At 45.0% G+C, this 14,102-nt stretch overlaps 1 pseudogene; it reads left to right on the top strand.

Moving 5' to 3' along the window:
• Positions 1–12,600: 12,600 nt before the first annotated feature.
• The window catches only part of LOC102994096 (uncharacterized), a 60,143-nt pseudogene continuing 58,641 nt past the window's right edge, over positions 12,601–14,102 (top strand).

The raw sequence follows: 14,102 nt of genomic DNA, 5'->3' as shown, positions 1-14,102 counted from the left end.
AAACAATAAATGCTGGAGAGGGTGTGGAGAAAAGGGAACCCTCTTGCACTGTTGGTGGGAATGTAAATTGATACAATCACTATGGAGAACAGTATGGAGGTTCCTTAAAAAACTAAAAATAGAACTACCATATGACCCAGCAATCCCACTACTGGGCATATACCCTGAGAAAACCATAATTCAAAAAGAGTCATGTACCAACATGTTCATTGCAGCTCTGTTTACAATAGCCAGGGTATGGAAGCAACCTAAGTGTCTGTCAGCAGATGAATGGATAAAGATGTGGCACATATATACGATGGAATATTACTCAGCCATAAAAGGAAACGAAATTGAGTTATTTGTAGTGAGTGGATGGACCTGGGTTCTGTCATACATGGTGAAGTCAGTCAGAAAGAGAAAAACAAATACCGTATGCTAACACATATATATGGAATCTAAAAAAGAAAAAATATATATTCATGAAGAACCTACGGGCAAGATGGGAATAAAGATACAGACCTACTAGAGAATGGACTTGAGGATATGGGGAGGAGGAAGGGTAAGCTGGGATAAAGTGAGAGAGTGGCATGGACATATATACACTACCAAATGTAAAATAGATAGCTAGTGGGAAGCAGCTGCATAGCACAGGGAGATCAGCTCGGTGCTTTGTGACCACCTAGAGGGGTGGGATAGGGAGGGTGGGAAGGAGGGAGACGCAAGAGAGAAGAGATATGGGGACATATGTATGTGTATAACTGATTCATTTTGTTATAAAGCTGAAACTAACACATTGCAAAGCAATTATACTCCAATAAAGATTTAAAAAAAAAAAAAAAAGCTCAGTCTCATTGGGTTAAACAGTCTTAAAACTTTAACTAAATTTATCACCTTATCAGGGCTTTCAATTCCCATGTTTGTAAAAAAAGACAAAATTATTTTTGCCCCGATTCATGTGCTACATTTGACATAAATGCAAAATATAGACCTCAATTTTTGAAATAATTTTTTGGAGGGTAGAAAATAAGGGTAGAAAAACTAAATGATTAAAGCAAGGGATAAGATTACACACACAAACACGTTAACCTTCTCACCTTGAGTAGGTGCTAGAGAAGATCGGCTAATTGGACTTTACATTTCTGAGGAAGAAAGCAAAGAGGGAACCTGCTTAATTACAAGATTTATCCACAAGATTAAAGCCAAACTATAAATGGAATACTTTTTCTGAATCTAAAACCTGTGAAACATTTCTCCTGTAGATTCACATAAAGAGGACATGGTATGATATAGTGAAAATGTCCTTGGCAACATCGCTACAATAGACACAAAAATAACTTTCATGTCTCTGGTTCTTTGAAATCCTTCAGTTGAGGCCAATAGCCTATCACTAAAGCACGTTCTTCACGGGGTCACTGAGAATCTGTGTTCTGAAAGTCTCAGCTTCACATGTAGTAAAAATAATAGAAATATAATACATTATAATTTGAGCTCAAATTCAATTTCAAAGTATATATAAAATGCTTAAAATGTTTAGAGTAAACTTTATCAAATCCCAAGTGTACACAGACTAAATACTAGTGTATATCATAAACAGTAAGGGAGGGGGTAGAAGAAGAAACAATAACTTTACAGATTAAAGCATGACATAGTGGGTGGGACGTTCTTGTGACCAGGTTTACCCTTAGGCAGGTATGGTTTAGGGAAAAAAGTTAGGATGGATTGTGGCAGTAGAATTAGGTGGATAAGTAAGTGGGTGAAATGTGAAAGTAATTAGTTAATGAATTGATTTCAAAGTAGAGGGTGAGTTTTAATGCCCTTTCTCAGGGCTCTCACCAGGACATATTAATCCTTTTATGAAATCAATAACTTAGCTGAAGGTGCAGAATTTGTAATGGGTGGATCCATTATATTAGATCTAACTGCCAAGAAAAAACAAACCCAAACATTGACAGATCAGAGTGATGAGATAATTTTAGCAAAATCAAAGTCAACAGAGATAAAATAAGGTCATCTACCTTTGAAGCAGTAGAAGCAGAAATGCGGTGTTGATATTTTACCTAGGTCATTCTTCCAATTAAACAAACATTGAGTGCCTGTTGTATGCCAGGCACTGTACTAGAAAGGCAATGATAAATGAGGCACACGACCTAGTAGGGAAGACATGTATAAACCCTGCTAGACAGTTGGTCAGCGTTGGAATAGAGATGCGAATGAGGTTCAACGGTTGTATGAGGCATGGGGAATGTTCAGTTTCTTGCATGTTGAAGATCAGGGAAGGCTTCAATGAGAAAGGGAAGCTAAGTTAAAGGAGAGAGGGGTAGAGGGTAGGGGTGGCACAGACAGAAAAAGACACAGTGTGCTCTAAGTTATTTAATGTGGATGGAGATGTTTATATGTGGGGAGGGGAGATGGTAGGAATGAGGGGAGGGTACTAGATAAGGCTAGATCACAGAGGAGGCTGAGTTTGGACTCTGGCAATGTAGGGAGCCATTAATAATTTTCTTTTTTCTTAAGGAAATAAATAATGTGATCAACATGCCATTTTTATAAAAGTCACTCTGGGAACAGTGCTTCAGATTGTTTGGACATGGCGCCAGGGTGACCACGGAGGAAGAGACTGGTTTGGAGACTGTATTGGTCTGCTTGGGCCGCCATTACAAAATAACACAGGCTGGGTGTCTTAAACAACAGAACATTTATTTTCTCACAGTTCTGGAGGTTAGAAATCCTAGAATGAGGTGCTGGCTGAGTCCATTACTGCTGAGGATTCTCTTCCTGGCTTGTAGATGGCCTCCTTCTTTCTGTGTCCTCACATGACATTTCCTCCGTGTGTGCATGGAGAACGAGAAAGAGAGGTTTCTGGTGTCCCTTCTTACAAGGAAACTAATCCTGTCAGATCAGGACGCCACCCTTATGACCTCATTCAACCTTAATTACTTCCTTAGAGGCCCCATCTCCAAACAAAGGCACACTGGGAGTTAGGGCTTCAACATAGGAATTTGGGGGAGACACAAACATCCAGTCTATAACAGAGACGGTTATAGTCGTTCAGTTGAAAGATGATGAGGGCCTGAATTGAGTAGTAGCTGTGGGGCAGGAAGGGAAGCATGTTGGAAATGCTAAGGAAATAAAACTGACTGTTCTTTTTGAGTGTTTAGGCATTTAGTTGTGGACTGAGGGGAGAGGGGAAAAGTGTTGTTGTTGTTTTTGTTCCCTTTACCAGTGTGTATATCTATATACCCTATTGGTTCTCTTTATCTGGAGAACCCTGAATATATATGGGTTATAATCTTGTGAGTCAGCTGAGAAGTCCCACCATCTGCAGACTACAAGCTAGAGAACCAAGAAAGCCAGCTGTATAATTCAGTCTGAATGCAAAGTTCTGAGAAACGGCAACACCAGTGTCTGAGGGCAGGAGAAGGTGGATGTCCCAAGCTTCTTGGGAGAGAGCAAATTCGCCGTTCCTGTGCCTTTTTGTTCTATTCAGGCCTTCAGCGGATTGGGTAACGCCCACTCACATTGGTGAAGGTGACCTTCTTTACTTAGTCTCTCTGTTTAAATGCTAATCTCCTCTGGAAACACCTTGACAGACAACACGCAGGAATGTTGTACCAGCTATCTGGGCAACCTTTAGCCAAGTCAAGTTGACATAAAATTATCCATCACAATTGGTTAAATAGTAGGAGGGCTAATAAGAAGGATTGTAGGGGAAGTTTCTGATTTTTGAGAAAAAGCTGGTAAATTAGATTAAGCTATGTTAAATGAGAGGTGTCTGTGGGATACCTGTGGGTGAAAACCTCCAGTGAACAGTTGGATTTATAGGTGTTTGGGTCAAGGAAGAACAATTTGGGCTGAAGTACAGGGATGGGGGCTGTGAAACTCAAAGCCATGGTGGATAGAGTCAGCATAGATAGGCGGGTGTCATTCAGGAAGAGAAGAAAACCGAGGAGTAATTCTTGGGAAGAAACCGGGTATGGAAACATGAAAACCCCTTGTTAAATGTCTTATTACTTTATTTTAAATTTAGGAGAAAAAAAGGGGAAGTACTTTTGGTGTAATACTTTATATTTTTCCACATCAGACTCTCACCCTTATTCTTAGTAATTTTGTATGAGCACATCTGCACCTTTATTGCTGACTCAAAGTGATATTTTTGCTAATAAATGAGTGAACTCTCTGGAAGGTGCTGTAATGAGTAAAGGATTGCACTTAGCTGTAAATTTAACCTCTGTAACTCCAGTGGCAAAATGAAGTCATTTATTACAGGGAAAAATTGCTGGCTCTGAAGGAGAAGACAAATGGTTGCCTCTTTGCCCGAGTTTAAATAGGATGATGGCTCTAGCACAGTTCCTTAAAGACAAGGGTCTGTTCCGTGGAGGCTACTGGCCACCATTTATGAGGCCAACTGTGATCCCAGCTGCAACAAGGAACCAAGTGGTTCCTCTTATAGGAAGTGCTGTTATCAGAATTCCTGCCTGTGCTCTTGATCAATGGATGTCTCTAGCCCTTTTTATGAGGGCTAAGCTTGCCAGCAAATAAAAAGCAAACTAAATAAATAATGAGAGAAGAAAATACTATAAAACTGAAGGAAATCTCTATGAACTAACATAAACTGAAATGAGAAAGGAATATCTAAGCTGAGTGTATAGAGCTTCCAATCCCAAAGTAGGCGATAACCCAGGCAAAGTTAAAAGATGGCCTATTCCAAGTCATGTTAGAGAAAGTATAATCAGTGCTACTATTGATACACAGGACAATAAAATAGAAAGCAGGGGAGAGATAGCAGGTGGCTGGGGAAAAAGCCACCTTGTTTATCCCTTGTTCTTTTTCTTTATTTTTATTTTTTATTTATTTAATTTTTGGCTGTGTTGGGTCTTCGTTTCTGCATGAGGGCTTTCTCTAGTTGCAGTGAGCGGGGGGCGGGGGGGGCCACTCTTCATCGCGGTGTGCGGGCCTCTCACTGTCGTCGCCTCTCTTGTTGCGGAGCACAAGCTCCAGACGCACAGGCTCAGTAGTTGTGGCTCACGGGCTTAGTTGCTCTGCGGCATGTGGGATCTTCCCAGACCGGGGCCCGAACCCGTGTCCCTGCATTGGCAGGCAGATTCTCAACCACTGTGCCACCAGGGAAGCCCCCTTGTTCTTTTTAATTGTATCTATTAGTGATAGGCTTCCTGGATTAAGTCAAAGCTATAATAAAAATGTCTTTCTGAGAAACTTCTATGACTAGGATGACCTTGATTTTTTGTTTTTAGCCTGGAGAAGAAAGTCTAATAATACCTTTCTCCACAAAACAAAATATTCAGCAGTTCTGTTCTTATTTAAGGCTGTTATCATCTCAAATAAGTATTTCCACAGGAAATACTAAGCAATGGCAAAATTAGCATGAATTTTAGAGTCAAAAATATTGCAAAATTGGAAGAAAACGGGTAAGACTATTTCCATTAAATTGTATTTGCCTTTGGTTAAAGATTTTATCTATGTTAGATATCAGGGATAAATGTCATGAAACAGAGAATCGGGAATTAAAACCAAAAATTATGCCATTTCACGTGGAACAGTGTCAGGCTTTTACCCCCTGAAGTTAAAGATATTACTGTTGCATAATCATGTTAGCCTGAAGGACTGCTTCATACACAGGGTAATCATCCAAGAACATGAGTTGTAATCAGAAGTTGTGATGTACATTTTCCTAAAAAAGGTGCCAGCCATCTAATTCATGCAGAGGGGTTCAGAGAAAGCTCTATAATGGATGGAAACTTGATTCCACTGGGAAGCATATAGTATAACAGTGCAAATGCAGACACGGTTAGATGATAGGAACTGGGTGGGCCACAGCAGAATGGGCAAAGTTGCTGGAAAGAGAAGGAAAAAAAACCTCAACGGAGGGAAATGTTTAAATTTGTTTTTTAAAAGATGCCATGCTGTTTTAGAATCTTCTAGAATAATGACATGGAAATGATCCTTGGTTCAGATGGGAAGACAGAAACTAAGGAGTTGTTGGGGCTTCCCTGGTGGCGCAGTGGTTGAGAGTCCGCCTGCCGATGCAGGGCACGCGGGTTCGTGCCCCGGTCCGGGAAGATCCCACATGCCGCGGAGCGGCTGGGCCCGTGAGCCATGGCCGCTGAGCCTGCGCGTCCGGAGCCTGTGCTCCGCAACGCGAGAGGCGAGGCCACGGCAGTGAGAGGCCCGCGTACCGCAAAAAAAAAAACAACAAAAAACTAAGGAGTTGTAATGCATGAAGAAATGCAGGGACTTCGCTGGTGGCGCAGTGGTTAAGGATCCTCCTGCCAATGCAGGGGACACGGGTTCAAGCCCTGATCTGGGAAGATCCCACCTGCTGCGGAGCAACTAAGCCCATGCGCCACAACTACTGAAGCCCGTGCGCCTAGAGCCCATGCTTTGCAACAAGAGAAGCCACCGCGATGAGAAGCCCGCGCACCGCAACGAAGAGTGGCCCCCGCTCGCCGCAACTAGAGAAAGCCCACACGCAGCAATGAAGACCCAACGCAGCCAAAATAAATAAATAAATAAATAAATTTATAAAAAAGAAATGCAAGCAGACGCTGATGGATTGTCTTGGACAGATGGAGGGTGGAATTTGTCGGGATCTCTCTTGCACTAATATGGAAAAAGGGTGCATGTGACACAAGTGACAAGACAGATTACTGCCAGTACCTTCCTAAATGTCAGGTAAGATATTTCCCCCCAAATGATCCTTCAGAAGAGGAGTTTGCCTTACCCAAAAGACCCTATGATGTAATCTCTCAATTTCTCAATTATTTTATTTCGAACAACAAATTATACTTGGCATAGCCACATTACCCTCAATCTTCGGGCCTCAAGCTGGTTTCTAATGCTTATGGAGGTCATATAACAAACTAGAAATGAAGGAGGCTAACGTATTTAATATAGACTTATTTATTAAAAAAATTTTTATCCTGGGGATAAGACCTCATGATCATCAAATTTTGCTATCTTTGTAAACAAATCTTTTCAAGGTAAAACAAATCTTTTCGTGTTGTGGCTAGCTCAGCTATACATCTGTAGGAAAGATGACTAATTTTTTTTAATGTTATGTGAATGATATTTGTGGGTTGGGATAAAATTTCCAATTTCAGTATCAACGTCAGCTCCAGAAGAGCTGTGTTTTCAACAATTTAAATAGAAATAAAGATGATGGGCTCTGATAATGAGAGATAACTGAATCAGAGTGGCTCTGGGGATGACAAAGATGTGTGAGAAGAGAAAATAAAATTGTTTCATGAATTGTGAGTGGCAAAACCAGAAATATTTCTGAATTATTATTTCTAAATTTATTAATGTGACAAAAATATGGAAGCATATTAAATAAGTAGACACATGATCTAAAAGTGTGTATATTTAAGTTGGCCAAGAAACTTTTAAAACAATCTTCTTATTGGGAAAATGGAGAATTACTGTATATTATTCAGTTGCATACAGTACATAGAGCAGAACTCCACTGTAGCCTGGACAAAATACTCTTCAGTCCAATACATGGACAATACATTAGATTCCTTGCTCTTTCTGGACCTTCTAATGGTCTACTGTGGCCTATATATATTGATATAAAGACTGAAGCACTGTTGATTAGGAAATCTAGTTTCTGGTATAACACTTACAGCACAATCGTCTCTTGAGAGTTTGGGCAGCTTTTGTTTTCAATGCCCAGCATCCTTAAGGAAGATACTTTACTGAAGTTCCAGACCTTTATATCGGAGAAGAAAAGCTGAGAATCAAAATGAAATTCACCATCTGCTATTTTACTACTTTAACTTTATTTAAATCTGCTAGAGATAATAGACACTCAATAAATGACAGCTGTTTTTATTACTGTCAGGTTTATATGCTTAGCACTTTACATTTTTGATGACATTTTGTCCATGCAATCCCATGATGCAGGTAGTCTTATGTTATTTTACACATGGTAACCGAGGTCAAAAAGGTAAAGTTACTTGATCACAGTCACACAGCTAGTGAGTGGCAAAGCCAGGTGATACACACCCAGCTGATGATTCTAAAACTCACATTCTTAATAAAAATTCTACTACCTCCTGAAAGGATAGAGATATTTGATGGGATAAATGAAGGAGGGACAGTTAGTCCAACTTGGGGTTTCCGGAAGGAAACCTATTACAGGAGATGCTTGTGTAGAAGGATCTGAAAGGCGAGTAAGGATTAGAGATAGGAAAAAGGTGGGATAAATGTCTTCCAAGAGAACAGCATGAGTAAAAGCATATAAGCCTGAGCTGGCATTGCTACAAGCAATTTAGTATTATCAGGGCGTGTAGTATGAGTCAGGTTGATGGAAAATACAGATTGAGGGGGGTGGGGAGGCTTTATGTGGAGGACCCTACATTCGAGGCTATGGAGTTGGGATTTTACCAGAGGAAATGGAAATAATTAGAAACAATAACAGTAGCAACAACAAGAGTACAAGTAAACCCAACAGTCCTTAGGGCTTAGAATTAAAACGGGGTTTCAATTTTCCAGATATCTATTGGAGAGGAAAAAGATGTGCTGTTCATTATTCTTAACATTTTTGCAATATAGCGATTATTGCTGGGATATTAAGAAAATGAAAAAACATTTCAGAACAGGCAAGCCTCCTCATTAATGTTTCTGACCCAGGGAAATTGATAGATAGATAAGCTATGAAGTATTTGTAACTGAACGGTAGCCACTATTACATGTAGCCCCTCGATTAAGGACCTGAAAATCTCATTTAATTCTCATAACAACCCCATGAAGTAGGTGATTACCTCTCAGTTTTATTAGGTAAATAAAACCAATAAAAGTTCACCAAAGGTTAAATGACTTGTGGAAAGAATTTTAGTTTAAAATGCAGCATGATAAAGACTCGTTGAGTTTACGGTGTTGGTTAAAGAAGTTCTGAGAGTTGGTAAGCCAATGACAAAGACTGAGGAAAGTCAACTCGTTCTGGGGCAGATGCAAAAGTGAAGTGTATCAGACTCCACAAAATCCTATCCCCTTCTTCGTAATTTGTTGCTAGGCTTTTATTTTTTTAACAAGAAGATAAACTAATCTTTCATAAAACAATTTACCCAGCACAGTGCCGTTAAACTTGAAGTCCAGCTGCAAAATATTATGGGAAGTTCATGGGAGCTACTGTATATGCTTTCCATAAGGAAACCAGAAGTATAACTTTGTAATGATAAATGACTGAGAGTATCTGAACAAGTGAGAATCAGCCAGGTTGTACCATGATTACAAACGACTCTAAAACCTCAGTGGCTTAGGACAAGAAAGGGTTATTGTTTTGCTAACACAAAATGATCACTGAGGTTGGCTGTGGAGGGGGCTCACCCTGGTACCCAGGGCAAATCAGCAACCTCATCCAGCACGGAGGCAGATGGAAAAGGGACACATGAAATCATACACTGGCTCTTAAAGCTTCCACCTGGAAGAGACACTTATTATTTCTGCTCGCATTTCATTGGCCAGAACAGATGACATGGCCCCATCTGATTCAAGGGGAGTAGGGAATTGTATTCCTAACATGTGCCCAGAGGGAGAACAACAAAAATTTGGTGACTAGCACTGAGGACCATCACAGGGAGAATTTAAGAAAAGCAGCAGTGAAAGCAACCTAAGAAGGAAAGTTCTAGGAGCTAGGGATGGCATTGGGGCTTATAATTATGTGGATACTTGAGGACTTATTCATAATGATGGCTAAGAGCAGAATAAGATTTAATATATAATTTCATAAAAACTGTTACAACAGTTGGCCAATTTACGCTGTGAGAAGTTTGGTGAAAAACACCGTAGGATCTCTCACTGGAAATATTACTGACTAGGTCACGCTGAGACATAGTATGAGGTGTGTTTGTCATTCTTCTTAACTCTGATCAGAGGCTCAAAAAAAGCCCTCTATGTTACTTCTAACTCAGTTTTTAAAAAGGTGATTCTAATAGAACATGCTGTTGCTTTGCTGTCTGCTGGCATCAGACTTCAAGAACTTCTTATGAATCTATGCACAAAAATTTCACACACGAGGTATGATTCTATACTTCATTTAGTAAAATATCTAATTTTAAAGTATGACCCAGAAAGTAAACTAGATAACTTAAACACTTTTCATTGCTGAAATAACCTCTTTTCCAGGGAAAATCTGATTTTGTAGCTTCGTTCTCTGAATAGAGTGGATTCCTCCCTTTAAAAAGCACATATCTGAGAGGTGTCTTAGGCTGAGTTCCTGCAGAAGCTGACCATGAGACCAGGATTCGAGGGCAAGTACTGTGGCCTGTTTGGGATGTGATGGCAGAAAGCACTAGAAGTACGGGGAGGCAGGTAAGGAAGGGAGCCAGCATAGGGTTCCTTAGAGAGCAAGTTACTGCTGTGGGAAACTGAGGCTCAAAGATGAGGACCTGTGGGAGACAGTGTAGAATACAACTTAGTAAGTCTAGTCCTACCTCCGGGTGAGGAAGCTGGGGTAGTTTTATACCGACTTGCATCCTCGATTGCTTGAGGGCTTCTCTGAGGGGCATTATCTGCTTGGCACTTCTAGCCTGCCCTCCTGCACTAGCAAAGTGGGGTCTTCTTCTGTTCAAGGAAGGCCTTGAACAGAGAAGCAGAGAAGGGAGAGCTATAGGATGCTGTCAGGCTGCCGTAGGAATGGCAGGGGTGGAGTCCCAAGTGTGGTTGCCCACATTGTGAGTTCAGAGAGGACACTTGGATTTCTAAGCCCATTTGCTCTGGTATATCCACCATTTTAATTAATTAAAAATATTAATAATATGGTGGCATCTGAGAAACGATGGCATCCTTTTCAAAAGTAGCAGTGGCTAGTGTCGTACACAGAGAAGCCCAGGAGTGGAGATGGGGGAGCTCTGACCAGTTAAGGACCAAGATTCTTGGGAGGAGATCACTTGTTTTCCCCGCAAGCAGGTTGGGAAAGAGATACTTCGAACAGCCCTGACAGGAGTGTTTCATACAGCAGGGAGCAAACCTTCTTGAAGCCATATTGACTGTTCACCTGGCAAACGGCCCTTCCCCCTCATTTCTTGAGAAAAGAGAGAAACAAGCAGTCGATATTTTCAAAAGGTTTGGTAATGTTTTAATAGATTCAATTAGTCCACTATAACAGTCAGTGGAGTATTGGGTATTATTTAGAAGTTAGCTACTCTTCGTTGATTTACCCCATAACTCGAGTATTTTTGAGAGGCAGCAGAATTGAATTGTCTCGAAGTACTGACTTTTCATTATTTTCCAAGCAGATCCCTGAGGAGAGCGGAAAGTAAGGGTTTGTCGCGGTGGTGGTGGTGGTGGGGGAGGGTAGACTTCTCCTAAAAAGACAATTCTGGAAGTCATCATAATTAGACAAAGAGGAAAATGTGCCAGACAGGAGTGGTGGGTAGGGGCTGTTTTCTCTTTGCGGTTGGTTGTGGAGCGTTCAAGATCCCTAACCTAGGATGAGGCTTCTGAGTTCCCAGTAGGCGAGGAGCCGCCCAGGAGACCCGAGGTTCCAGGAGGAGGCGGCGCAGGTGTCCAGGCTCCGGGCAGGTGAGCAGGCCGATGCGCCAGGAGGCGGGCCGGGCGGCCCCGGACCCCGGGCCCTGACTCTGCGGCCTCGCGGCTGCTCGCCGAGCCGGGAGGGCCGGACGGGGCGCGCAGGAACCCGGCCCGAAAGGCGCGGCTTACACTCGCGCTCGCTCCCGCGCCCTCGCCTCCCGCGCAGTCCGAGCCACCGCCCTCCGCCCGCTTCTCTATTTGCCACCTCTTTCCTCGACCTCACTACCCAGCCCTGCACGCATCCAAACAGAAACCCTCTTCGTTCTCTTCAGGGAGCCGGGGAAAACGTGTGCTCCCCTGGCCCTTGCACCGTGGGCCACCCTGCGCGCGGGTGGGAACGGCGGCTCCAGGAGTGCCGCTCCACGTCCGGGAGGGGACGGGGAAGGGGGCATCTCTGGTCTCCGGGTACGATTGTCCCCGTTTCTTCTTCTGTTCCCTGCGCCGCGCGCGCTAACTCTGGGGGAAGTTGGCTGCAAAGTTTCCGAGAGCGGCGTGGGCTCGTGCAAGCAAAGCGGAGGGCGGGGTGCGGGCCCCGGGAGGCGAGGACAGAAGCGCTCCTCGCGGCGGCTTTGTTCTGCTCTGGGCGAGAGACCTGGCGAGGAGTCGCCGGGAGAGTACCGGGATGGTCGGCCGCAACATTCCGGACTCAGCAGGGGCTCTTCGCTCCTTCCCGCACCTCCTCCTTCAGGCATCCCCCACCTCCACCCCAACCCTGGACGCTGGTCCCAGGTTCCCAAGCCTCCTTGTACCGCACATCCCTTTACCCCCAAACTTCACCGACCCAAAGATCCCAAGTCTGGGATGGGGAAGGAGAAAGGGTGGAGGCGAAGGTGGACGATGGGCCGGATACCTCCTGGAGGGTGACTGTGTGCCTTGGAATGCTCGTTGTTGTTGTTTTCCTTTGCCCTAGAAAATGCTTCCCATTGCGGGCCCCCATTCTCTCCCATTTCCCCCACCTCCGGCTTTCCTCCTCTTCAATTCCAGTAAGATCTAGAAGGAAAATAAGCGCTACTATGAGTCACTCAGAGCGCCGATACTGTGGCCCGCAGCTGGGATGAGGGTCTAAGGATGGGGGAGATGAGGATGGGGTCCCCAGTTCTGGAGGTTGGGGAACGACTGGTAAAGGGCCTGGGGAAGAGTGCGGAGCTGTTCCTGGTCCGAGACACCCGATTTGCCCGGGCCAAGGCAGTGGGGGAGGAGACGGAAAGAGGGGATGTTCGGCCTCGCCAGGGGGTAGAGGATGGGGAGGCAGCCAGGGACCCTGAGTCAGATCTTTGGAGCGAGGACCAGGCAGCGGTGTAGAGAAGGGAACCGGTTTGGAGCGCTAGGCTCCAGGGTCATTGGGAGCGCGGTCACCCGGAGAGCCGTGCCGTCTCGGTCTGAGGTTAGGAGAAGTTTGGGGTCTGAGAGGTGGGTGCGATGCTCGAGGTGGGAATCCGCCCACGGCGCCCCGGGACCGAGTCGCGCAGCGCCTGCAGCAACAGGTAGCCCCTAGGGGTGGAGGTCCCGGTGGGACCCCGAGCGGGGCTTTGTCCTCCGGATTAGAGGGAGCTCCCAAGGGACAGAGCTCTGAGTGGGGGGTGGGCGGGGGGTGGGGAGAGTTTTCTAACACTCCTTGATGCCCCTTGGAGCTGTTTTGGTGTGTTGGGTGGAGGGGGTGATCCGAGGGGAGGAACCAGGATGGAGAGCCTAGGGTGCACCCCACCTCCGATTGTGCGAGCGCCTTTATCTTCTGGGGTTGACCCCTCGCCCTTCGGATTTCGTCTCTTGGGATGAGGAAAAACTGACAGAAACTCGATGCCAAAGTAGATTGCTCACACTGATTGGCAGGGAAAGTGCAAACAAAGAGGTGCATCTCCCGGAAACAATGATTTTGGAGATTCCTTCCCCCTCTCCCCCCGCAGACTTGAGCGCGTTAGACAGCGTGGTGGGTGCGGAGGGGACCAGGACAGGCATCTCCCGGGGAAAGTTTCGGGCGAGGTAGTGGGAGAAGAGGGTCAGGACAGAGTTGCGAAGGGCTGGGGACTGAGCCGCCCAGGCGCGCCTCCGAGGTTCCCGGCCGGGCGGGAGATGCGGGGAGAGGGAGGGGGCGGGGAGGGGAGGGGAGGGAGAGAGGAAGAAGGGGTGAGAGGGAGAAACCTGCCGCCGCTCGCCGCCTCTTTGTCTGCTCCGGGACTTGGAACAAAAGGGGAACTCTGATGAACTCTCTTTCTTCCCCTCTCCCCCGGACGCGCGGGTATCTCCCTCTCGCAACTTTGCCGCCGCGACTTTCTCCGCTGTCAGGCCACACACAAGTGTCCGAGCGCCGCGAGGACCGCGACAAGGGAGACGTCTCTCAGAAGTGCGACGAAGTGGGGAAGAAGGTGAGTGGGGACTGTTGTCCTGTTTACCTCTCTCCCCCGCAACGCGCCCCGCTCCCCGCCCTCCGGAGGACCGAGGAACAGTCCGGTGGCGAAGTTTGGCCAAGTTGTACCTCCTTTCCCCTGTTCCCTTCTCTTTTGTTCTTTAAGGAACTTGCACAGATTGTTTTATTTGTTTATTTCTAATGGGCAAAAGCCAGGCGGGCATTT

The sequence above is a fragment of the Physeter macrocephalus genome, chromosome 18, assembly GCF_002837175.3.
Source record: "Physeter macrocephalus isolate SW-GA chromosome 18, ASM283717v5, whole genome shotgun sequence".
NCBI classification, from domain to species: Eukaryota; Metazoa; Chordata; class Mammalia; order Artiodactyla; family Physeteridae; genus Physeter; species Physeter macrocephalus.
The sequence above is the reverse complement of the archived record's forward strand: the minus strand, read 5'-3'. Positions and strand labels throughout refer to the sequence as shown.